Genomic DNA, 11417 nt, shown 5'->3' with positions numbered 1-11417 from the left:
GCTAGTATTGCTGCGAAGGTTGTGGCTGGAAATTTGCTTGAATAAGTAGCCAATTTGTGTCTCAAGTTTCTTGATGGCAGCATCCTGATTCTGCATATTGGACATCACTTCTTCTCGAAACGTTTTACTATCTTGAATCTCTTTGCCTATGCCTTCAAGTAGATTCTCAATCCTTGAGAGTCTGTCATCAAATGATTGTAGATCGGGATTAGAGGTGGAAGGATAAGGTAAGTTATTTTGGTTTTGATGTGGATATGGAGAGGTGTTGTTATGGGAGTGTTGATATGGTCTAGATGCGGAATGTTGGTGAGCTGCATTGTTGGGATTTGGGCGTCTTTGATCAAGGCTTTGGTCTTGTTGATTTCCCCACCCAAAGTTTGGGTGATTCCTCCATTCAGGGTTGTAGGTCTTGGAGTATGGATCATGGTTTTACCTAGGTGAATTCCCAATGTAGTTGACTTGCTCCTGACTTTCCTCTGCTTCTTCATTCACTCCTTCTTGGGTTGTTGATGAAGTGGAGATTGCTGCTACTTGGTTCCTCTCCATCTTCTTGGTGAGGTCAGCCAGCTGCTGGGTAATGAGCTTGTTTTGGGCCAGCAGAGCATCTACATTGTTTAGCTCCATCACTCCTCTCGTGTTCCCTCTTTCGGAAGCATAGAAGTAGTCATTCTCTGCTACAGTTTCAATGACATCTATGGCTTCCTCAATGATCTTCTTCTTGTTCAAAGATCCTCCGGATGAATGGTCTACTGCCTTCTTTGATTCATATGACAGGCCTTCATAGAAAATGTGCAGCTGCACCCATTCATTGAACATATCTGGTGGGCACCTCCTTGTTAGGTCCTTAAACCTCTCCTATGCTTCATAAAAAGTCTCACCATCTTGTTGTCTGAAAGTTTGGACCTCAGCTCTCAGCCTATTGATTCGTTGAGGAGGGTAAAATCTTGCTAAGAATTTGTTCACCACATCCTCCCAGGTTGTCAAGCTCTCCTTTGGGAAAGACTCTAGCCACTTGGCTGCCTTATCCTTGAGTGAGAATGGAAATAAGAGCAGTCTATAGGCGTCAGGATGAACACCATTAGACTTCACTGTGTCACATATTCTCAGGAAGGTGGTTAAATGTTGATTGGGGTCTTCTTGGACACTCCCTCCGAACGAACAGTTGTTCTGAACAAGGGTGATGAGCTGTGGTTTTAGTTCAAAATTGTTGGCATGGATGGTTGGCTTTTGAATGCTACTTCCACAATTTCCTGGGTTCGGATTGATGTAAGAGCCTAAAACTCTTCTATCCTCCCCAGCATGATTTGCTCGACCTCCTCCGTCATGGTTGTGAGTCTCTTCTTCATGATGGTTTTCCATGTTTTCTTCCATGTTTGGTTCAAAGTATTCCTCCTCTTCCTCAGCACCAACTACTCTTTTTCCTCTTGCTTCCCTTCTTAATCTCAAGAAGGTCCTCTCAGGTTCAGAATCAAAGGAAGTTGAAGCCCCGCTTCTTTTCCCTATCATACAACCAATAAGTACAAGCAAGGAAAATAGATGCAGAAAGTATTTCTGTCAGAATTACTGCTAGTGTGAGTGATGCAATATATCAAACAGTTAGTGGGTTAGTGAAATGAATTGTAAATAACAAAGAAAAAGTAAGGGGAAGGGAAGAAATTAACTAAAACAGAAAGAAAATTACTCAAACAGAAAATTAAATCAAACAAAACAAAAATGCTCAATCTAGTTATCTTCCAATTTAATCATTGTTGATGCGCAATCAATCCCCGACAACGGCGCCATAAACTTGATGCACGGAAAACTTGTCTCATAACAAATTTCCTTCGGCAAGTGTACCGAATTTGTCGTCAAGTAAAAACTCACAATAGAGTGAGGTCGAATCCCACAGGGATTGATTGATCAAGCAACTTTAATTAGAGGAATGTTCTAGTTGAGCGAATCAGAATTTGAGTTGAGAATTGCAGAAAATTAAATGGCAGAAAAGTAAATAACAAAAAAGTAAATGCTAGAAATAAAGAGCTGAATGTAGATGACGGAAAGTAAATTGCAGAATCTTAAATGGGAATGGGAAAATTGCTCATAAAAGTAAATGACAGAAATTAAAGAGAATGGGTAAGATCAGGAATGGGGAGTTCATTGGGCTCAGGAGATGTTGCATTCTCCGGATTAATTTCATTTTCATCTCTTCCTCAATCAATGCACTCATTGATCTCCTTGGCAATCTTAAGTGATCGAATTACAATTTCTTGTAATTCAATCTCTCAAAACTTGATCAATAGCCAATTCCTTAGTCAATTGCTCATGAGAAGAGATGAAGTATGGTCACTGATTATACCACCTGCATTTCCCAAATCAAGTGTTGAGAGGATTATAGTCACATATCCATCCAAACCCAATTTGGTCCAGCATGAGAAAGCATTTCTAGCATGATCTCTTCATTCCTCTTTCAAGGTTCAGAAGAGATCCAAGTATGAATAGCTTCTTTTCCAAGATAACTACCCAATTGGATGAAGATCGAAAGCTTTCAAGTAAAATCAAGAGAAAAGATAGAAGAAGAATAATGAAAACTAGTATTGATCCATCAAATTACAACAGAGCTCCCTAACCCAATGAAAGGGGTTTAGTTGTTCATAGCTCTGGAAAATGAAAACAAAGATGGAGAATACATGATGAAACTAGAAGTGCAGAGAAAGTAAAATACAAAGAGTAGTTCTATGCCAAGAGGCTCCCTATAATTTCCAACTCCCAATTTAATTCAAAGCTACTCCTATATATACTACTCTTCTGTTCTTCTGGTTGGCTCTTCAAGTCTTGGGTATGGGCCTTTGGATCTTGAGTTTGAAGCAGTTCTCTTCTTCATTGGGCTTGGCTTTACTTGCAGAGAGAAAGTGTGAAGTGGGTAGAGACTTTAGCTCAGGACGTTAGTGGTGTTAACGTTTAGTGAAAATATGGGTTCGAGAACGTTAGTGACAATCACCTTTTTCACTAACGTTCCTCACCAAAGTAAGAGCCAAGTTAACTTCAACGTTAGTGGCACAAACGTTGCCACTAACGTTGCCTCTTTGTCCTTCGCACACGTTATTGGGACTTGCCTTTCCCAATAACGTTGAGAAGTCTCCCCCTTCCCTACGTTAGAGTCCACGTTAACTTAGTTAACGTGGCTCTTTTAACGTAGGCTTGCCAACCTTCGAGAACGTTAGTGACACTTACCATTGTCACTAACGTTCCAATGTGCCCCTATTTCTCACGTTAGAGTCCACGTTAACTAGGTTAACGTGGCTTCTAACGTGGCCATGCTAGCCATCTCCAACGTTAGTGACAAAGTTGAGTGTCACTAACGTTGGCTCATCATTCCCTTATCCACGTGGGAGTTAACGTGGCTCATAGTGGCTTGTGTGGGCTCATTCCAACGTTAGTGACAATGTTGGGTGTCACTAATGTTGGCTATCACCTCCCTTCTTCACGTTAACTTCCACGTTAACTAAGTTAACGTGGGAGTTAACGTGGCTTATTGGGGCTTGTGTGGGTTCCTTCCAACGTTAGTGACAATGTTTGGTGTCACTAACGTTGTCGACCACCTTGTTTCTTCACGTTAGCTTCCATGTTAACTAGGTTAACGTGGGAGTTAACGTGGCTTATTGTGACTTGGCCAACGTTAGTGACAAAGTTGAATGCCACTAACGTTGGCTTCCCCTTTACCTCTTAACGTTAGAGGCCACGTTAACTAAGTTAACGTGGCTCTTAACGTGGCCACTTATGAGCTTGGTCCAACGTTAGTGATAATGTTAAGTGTCACTAACGTTGGCTCCCTTTCCTTTCTTCCACGTTAGAGTTTACGTTAACTTAGTTAACGTGACTCTTAACGTGGGCAATGATGGCTTCGAGAGCATTATTGGCGATTACTTTTCTCATTAACTTTGCAAGTTACTCCCATTCCACGTTAGTGCTAACGTTAGTGTAACTAATGTAGCCACTAATGTGGTTCTTCTTTGCTTTCTTTGTCCTGAAATCAAGCAATAAAGTGCATCAAAGTTCTAATCCAAGTCATGGGAAATGCAACATCCAATTTGTCATTAAATTCATGCAAAATCCTCATGAAATCATGTAAGGTGCATAATGTATGCTTGAATCAAGATGTAAGTGAATATCTACCCAAAACTAGCTTATTTCCTAAGGAAATGCATGAAACTACCCTAAAAACAGTAAAAAAAATGTCAGTGAAACTGGCCCAAATGCCCTGGCATCAGGGGGACATGTCTTTACAAACTCTGTAGCTTCTTTTTGTAGAGTTGGCCAGTAAAATCCCGCCCGGAGTACCTTTTTGGTGAGAGCTTGTGCTCCGAGATGATTACCACAAATGCCGCTATGTACTTCCTCTAAAACTTCCCTTGTGTTAGAGGTCGGCACACATTTTAACAATGGTATTGAGATCCCTCTCTTATATAGGGTGTTGTTTATGATAGTGTAATACTGAGCCTCCCGCTTTAACCTCTTTGCCTCCTTTTCATCTGTGGGGAGTGTTTTTGCTTTGAGGTAGTTAATTATGGGGGCCATCCATCCTTGGTCCTGACTTGTTATGGCTAAGACTTTTTCCTCTTCCGAGATTGACGGGTTCTGTAGCATTTCCTGGATGAGACTTCTATTGTTGCCCCCTGGTTTGGTGCTAGCTAGTTTCAAGAGTGCGTCAGCTCGGGCATTTTGTTCGTGGGGTATGTGACATATCTTATATTTCCCGAGTTGTCCGAGCTGTTCCTTGGTTTTATCCAAATACTTTTTCATGGTGGGATCTTTGGCTTGGTAGCTCCCTGTTATTTGTGAGGTGATTACTTGTGAATCGCTGAAGATGATGAGTTTTTGAGCTCCAACCTCCTTAGCCAGCTTCAAACCAGCTAGTAACGCCTCATATTCCGCCTGGTTGTTTGAGGCCGGGAACCCAAATTTGAGGGAAAGCTCAACTTGGGTTCCTTGGTTGCTTTCTATTATCACACCTGCGCCGCTTCCGGTCTTATTCGAGGAACCGTCCACGTAGAGATTCCATTCTGTGGGGGTTTCCAGGGTATCTGTGAATTCCGCAATGAAGTCGGTCAAGTACTATGATTTGATGGCTGTCTGAGCTTCATATTGGAGGTCAAACTCAGACAACTCGACTGCCCATTGTAAAATTCTTCCTGCTAGATCTGTTTTCTGCAATATCCCTTTTATGGGCTAGTCGGTTTGAACCTTAATGGTGTGAGCCTGGAAGTACGGGCGAAGTCGTCGAGATGTCAGTATGAGAGTGTAGGCAAACTTTTCTATTTTTTGGTAGTTTAGCTCGGATCCCTGCAGCACTTTACTAATGAAGTATACAGGTTGTTGCCCTTTGTCGTCCTCCCGAACCAGTGCTGAGGCTACTGCCCGACTTTCTACCGCAAGGTACAATGTGAGTGGTTCTTCCTTTCGTGGTCGAGTTAGAGTAGGTGGTTGTCCTAGGAAGTTTTTGAAATCCTGGAAGGCTTGCTCGCATTCCTTTGTCCATTCGAAATTTTTTCCTTTCCTTAAAGTGGCGTAGAAGGGGAGAGATCTTATCGCTGATCCCGCTAAGAATTTGGATAAGGCTGCCAATCTCCCGTTGAGTTGTTGTACCTCTCTGACACAAGTTGGGCTCTTCATGTTGAGTATGGCCTGGCATTTGTCTGGATTCGCTTCAATTCCTCTTTGTGTGAGCATGAAACCTAAGAATTTTCCCGCTTCTACTGCAAAGGTGCATTTTGCGGGATTGAGTTGCATGTCGTGCCTCCTTATAGTGTCGAACACTTGAGCCAGGTCGGACAATAATGTCTCTTCGCTTTGTGTCTTTATCAACATGTCGTCCACATAGACTTCCATGGTTTTTCCGATGTGATCTGAGAAGACTTTATTCATTAGCCTTTGATAAGTAGCTCCCGCATTCTTGAGACCGAAAAGCATCACAATGTAGCAGTAATTTGCTTTTGGCGTAAAAAACGAGGTCTTTTCTTGATCTGGTGGATACATGGGGATTTGGTTGTATCCGGAATATGCATCCATAAACGAGAGGTATCTATATCCGGAGGAAGCATCTACCAAAGCGTCGATACTTGGGAGTGGGTTAGGATCTTTTCGGCAGGCTTTGTTGAGGTCGGTGTAGTCGGTGCACATTCGCCACTTACCATTTGATTTTTTCACCAAGACGACAGTAGCTAGCCATAGTGGGTACTTGACTTCTCTTATGAATCCTGCCTCCAGTAGTGATTGTACCTGTTCTTCCACAGCTTGGGATCGCTCTGGCCCAAGTTTTCTTCGTCTCTGCTGTACCGGCCGAGATCCTGGATAGACTGCCAATTTGTGACACATTAGCTTGGGGTCTATGCCTGGCATGTCTGCAGCTTTCCATGCAAAGAGATCGACATTATCTCGCAAGAACTGTACTAGTAATTCCTTTCCATCTCCTTTCAGGATCGTGCCAATATTAGTCGTTTTGTCCGAGGTGTCTCCGATCTGAACTTTCTCTATTTCACCTTCGGGCTGTGGACAGAGTTCTTCTAGTCTCTGGACTCCACCAAGCTCAATTGTATGGAACTCTTCTCCTCTGCCTCTGAGGTTTAGACTTTCGTTGTAACAGCGGCGTGCCATCTTTTGATCTGCTTTTATTGTGGCTATCCCCTCTGTAGTTGAGAATTTCATGCATAGATGTGGAGTTGAGACTATTGCGCCGAGTTGATTTAGTGTTGTCCAACCTATTAGGGCATTGTCGGTTGAACTCACGTCGACCACAATGTAGTCTATCTTGAGTGTTCTGGATTGGTTCCCTTTTCCGAAGGTTGTATGTAGTGACACGTATCCCAGTGGTTGTACTGGGGTATCTCCCAGTCCGAACAGGCTGTTCGGGTATGCTCTAAGCTCCTTTTCTTCTAAGCCGAGTTTGTCGAAGGCTGTTTTGAATAAGATGTCGGCAGAACTCCCTTGGTCTATTAATGTGCAGTGGAGATTGGCGTTTGCTAGTATGATGGTGATGACCATGGGATCGTCGTGTCCTGAGATGATACCAGATGCGTCTTCTTTGTTGAACGTGATCGCAGGGATGTCGGGTGCTTCCTCCTTTCCTTCGACATGATATACTTCTTTGAGGTATCTTTTGCAGGATGATTTGGAGATTTCACCTCCTGCGAATCCTCCATGTATCATATGGACATGTCTTTCTGGCGTACGAGGTGATCGCTCAGCTCGTCCGACATCTTCATCTCTTTGTCTTTTTCTTTGCTCATCATCTCGGGTGGCCAGATACCGATTTAGTTTTCCTTCTCTTACTAATTTTTCTATGATGTTTTTTAAGTCGAAGCATTCGTTGGTGGAATGCCCTCGGATCCGATGATATTCACAGTATTCGTTCCGATTTTCTCCTTCTCTTTTGCCTTTGAGTGGTCGAGCTGGGGGTATCTTTTCTGTGTTACAGACTTCTTTGTAAATATCCACAAGGGACACCCGAAGAGGGGTGTAATTATGATACTTTTTTATTTTTTCGCCCGTTCGATCTTCCTTCTTCTTGGATTCTTTATCTCGGTAGGTGAAACCAGATTTTGAGGCTTCTCCAAGTCGGGAATTTTCTTCCATGTTGATGTACTTCTCTGCCCGCTCTTGCACCTCGTCTAGAGATGTGGGGTATTTCTTTGATATAGATTGGCTGAAAGGTTCCTCTCGTAGGCCGTTGATGAGGCCCATGACGGCAGCCTCTGTTGGCAAGCTTTGTATGTCTATGCATGTTTTGTTGAATCATTCCATGTAGTTGCGAAGACTTTCCCGATCTCCTTGCTTAATACCCAGTAGACTGGGAGCGTGCTTAGCCTTGTCTTTTTGGATGGAGAATCTGGCCAGGAACTTTTTGGCCAGGTCGTCGAAGTTTGAGACGGACTTCGGAGGTAGGTTGTCGAACCATCTACTTGCTGTCTTTGTGAGAGTCATTGGAAAAGCTTTGCAGCAAACGGCATCTAAAGCGTCGGTGAGGTACATTCTGCTTCTGAAGTTGCTGAGATGATGGTTTGGATCTGTGGTGCCATCATAAAGTCATATCCGGAAGTTTGAAGTCTTTAGGGATTTTAGTCTTCATGATTTCCCTAGTGAATGGATCTTGATCCTTGGGAGAGTTGTCCTCAGGAGTAGTCCGGGTAGCTTTTGCTTTGAGATCGGCTTCAAGTTGTAGGAGTTTATCTTCCAATTCTCGACGTCGCCTTACCTCTCTTTGTAGATCCTTGCCAACTTCTTGCTGGTACTGGCTTTCTTTTTCGAGTTGCTTTAAGCGATCTTGAAGTGCTTCTATTACTCCCGGATGTGATGAGCTTTTGTCTCCGTTAGATTCTGGAGTATCCTTTGGTGTGGCATCCGTATTTTTGTGCGGCGTTCTGTCCTCTAGATCTGAGTTGTGGTCATTGTCATGGTCGTCCGCTATGGTGATGGGATGACTTCCAGGCTCCCCGGCAACGGCGCCAATGTTCCGAGGGTTACCTGAAACCGTAGGCCGATCTCGGATGAGATCTTCTGTACTGGTCGGAGATGACGTGTCCGGCTGGCTGGTGGCGGCCGGAGCTGTTGTGTCCGACTTGTTGGACTGGCTTCACTTCTGATCCTTGGTCACCGGAGGGTGGGGGGTACCTGCAAGAGACTCCAATGCTTAAGTTAGCATAGGTATTAAGCAGGTTTATTGTAGAATCAGAGTATGAGTTATACCTGGGTGCTCCAGTGTATTTATAATGGTTGTAGAGTGACCTTTCTAGATAAGATAAGTTAGTTATCTTATCCTATCTTATCTTATCTTTGGGTGAGGTCGGCTTATCTTCAACAGAACCGCCCTTCTTTCTGTAGGCTTGGGCTACCTTTGGATTGGGCTGTGTTCCTTTGTTTGGGCCTTCTTGGGCCTTCCTGTCGATTTAGCCGACCTCTTTTGTAAAGAGGTCGGATAGTCTGACCTGAAGAGGTCGGTCGCTTTGTCTCCAATCATCCCAGGTCGGATAGCTCGACCCAGGGTATGAACAGTATTTTTTCCTTCCTCTTTTCCGACCTGTACCTCTCAATCTTTTCTCCGAGCTGTGGTCGTAACTCTTCTTTAGCTTGAATTCCTCCGAGCTCAATAGTGTGAACCTCCTTGCCTTTTCCTCTCAGGTTTAGGCTTTCGTTATAGCACTTTCTCGCCAGTTTTTTATCTCCCCTAATGGTTGCAATTCCCTCTGGTGTTGGGAACTTCATGCGAAGATGGGGGGTAGATACCACTGCTCCAAGCCGATTTAGGGTTGTTCTGCCTATTAAAGCGTTATAGGCTGAGCCCACATCAACGACTATGAAGTCGATGCTTAGATCTTGGATTTCATTCCCTTTCCAAAAGTTGTATGTAGGGGTATGAATCCCAGTGGTTTTATGGGTGTATCGTCCAGCCCATATAGGATATCAGGGTATGCTCTTAACTCCTTTTCATCCAATCCCAACTTGTCAAATGTTGGTTTGAACAAGATGTCATCCGAGCTCCCCTGATCCACCAGGGTTCTGTGTAGATTGGCATTGGCGAGAATCATGGTAATTACTACCGGATCATCATGTCCGGAAACAATGCCTTGCCCATCTTCTTTGGTGAAAGAGATGGTTGGGAGGTCGGGCAATTCGCCCCCGACCTGGTAGACTTCCTTCAGGTGCCTCTTGCGAGATGACTTTGTTAGACCTCCTCCAGCAAACCCCCCCTGAGATCATATGTATGTGCCTTTCCGTGGTCTGTGGTGGTGGATCTCTTCGATCCTCCTCATCTCTTTTCCTCTTGCCATGATGGTCCGACTTTTCCATGAGATATCTGTCAAGCCGACCTTCCCTAGCCAACTTTTCTATCACATTCTTCAGGTCATAACAATCATTTGTTGAGTGACCATATAGCTTATGGTACTCACAGTATTCGCAACGACTTCCCCATTTTTTGTTCTTGATGGGCCGAGGGGGAGGTAGCCTTTCAGTGTGACAAATTTTCCTATAAATGTCTACTAGAAAAACTCGTAGAGGGGTATAGGAGTGATATATCCTAGGCCTTCCGGTCCCGACTTCTTTTTTCTTGGGCTCCCTCTCTTTCTCTTTTGTCGGGTGAGAGTGCCCAGGTCGCCAGCTTAGTTCTCGCATTCTGGCATTTTCCTCCATGTTGATGTACTTCTTCGCTCTTTCCTGTACATCACTCAAAGAAGTCGAGTGCCTTTTCGAGATGGACTAGGAGAAAAGGGCCTTCTCGAAGTCCATTTACCAGGCCCATAATCACTGCTTCTGTAGGCAGGTCTTGAATTTCTAGGCACACCTTATTGAACCTTTCTATGTAGTCCCTCAAAGGTTCTCTGACCTCCTGTTTTACTCCCAGGAGACTCGGCGCATGCTTCACTTCATCGCTGCTTGGGTCAGAGTGTTTGGAAAGGCTTTGCAGCGAGTAGCATCAGAGGCATCGGCTAGGTACATCCGACTTTTAAAATTGCTCAGGTGATGCTTTGGATCGGTGGTCTCGTCGTATAGGTCCATGTCGGGGCTTTTGAAGTTCCTTGGAACTTTTGCCCTCATTATGTCTTCACTGAAAGGGTCTTCTGCCCCCAAGGGAGAATCTTCTCGGTCACTGCGAGAGCTCTTACCTCGGAGATTGGACTCTAATCTCAAGAGCTTTTCTTCAAGCTCTTTTCGTCGCTCGACCTCTCTCCTCAGGTTTCTCTCCGCTTCTCGCGGTCGCTCTAGCTCTTGTTCTAGCTGCTCCAGCCGTCCTTCGTGGCCGTGGAGCAAATCCCATGAGGTCGGCCGCATGGGGCTGTCCTTCTTTTCCTGGTTCGCGCACCTCAGAGGGGATTCCCTTTGGGTCTTTCTCCCCTAAGAGGCCTTCTTTGTGCTGGTTAGTCACTCCTTGCAGAGGGACTATGGCTCTATCATTGTTACCAGTGTCTTGATTTTCTTGCTCAGATTCGGACGCAGTGTTTCCGTCCTCGTTTAGGTCGTCCATCATCATGGGTTGATCTCCTAGGTCCCTGACAACGGCGCCAATGTTGCGTAGGTAACCTGAGATAGGTGGATTGGGCTTGTAAGATTGGCCCAAATGTCAATGGAAGGTGCTCTCCGACTTGTATGCATTCGAGAGCCGCCGTCCGAGTTGTGTGTTTGGAGAATGGGGGGTGGTACCTATAAAGACACTCCGATAACTAAGTTAGCAAGGGGATATGAAGGTTTTGAGAGTATTGGAACTTAGAGATATCTGAGGGGTGTCAATGTATTTATAGTGGTGATCCAATAACCACCGTTGGAGTAGTTCCACTTCTGAAGGTGGATAACTGCCCCTTTATCTTAGGGTTGTTGGGATATGGCTCCTAAAAGTGGGTTGAGAGATTTTAGGGGCAGTTACTTATTTGAATAAGTGTTATCTGCCAGCT

At 44.5% G+C, this 11417-nt stretch overlaps 1 non-coding gene across 1 annotated transcript; it reads left to right on the top strand.

Moving 5' to 3' along the window:
- The first annotated feature begins 811 nt into the window (after positions 1 to 811).
- LOC112787794 (small nucleolar RNA R71) lies at positions 812 to 918 on the top strand. Its single transcript, XR_003195186.1, has one exon. It is a non-coding gene; the product is annotated as a small nucleolar RNA R71 (small nucleolar RNA).
- Positions 919 to 11417: the final 10499 nt, after the last annotated feature.

This window comes from Arachis hypogaea, chromosome 20 (assembly GCF_003086295.3).
Source record: "Arachis hypogaea cultivar Tifrunner chromosome 20, arahy.Tifrunner.gnm2.J5K5, whole genome shotgun sequence".
NCBI lineage: Eukaryota > Viridiplantae > Streptophyta > Magnoliopsida > Fabales > Fabaceae > Arachis > Arachis hypogaea.
The sequence above is the reverse complement of the archived record's forward strand: the minus strand, read 5'-3'. Positions and strand labels throughout refer to the sequence as shown.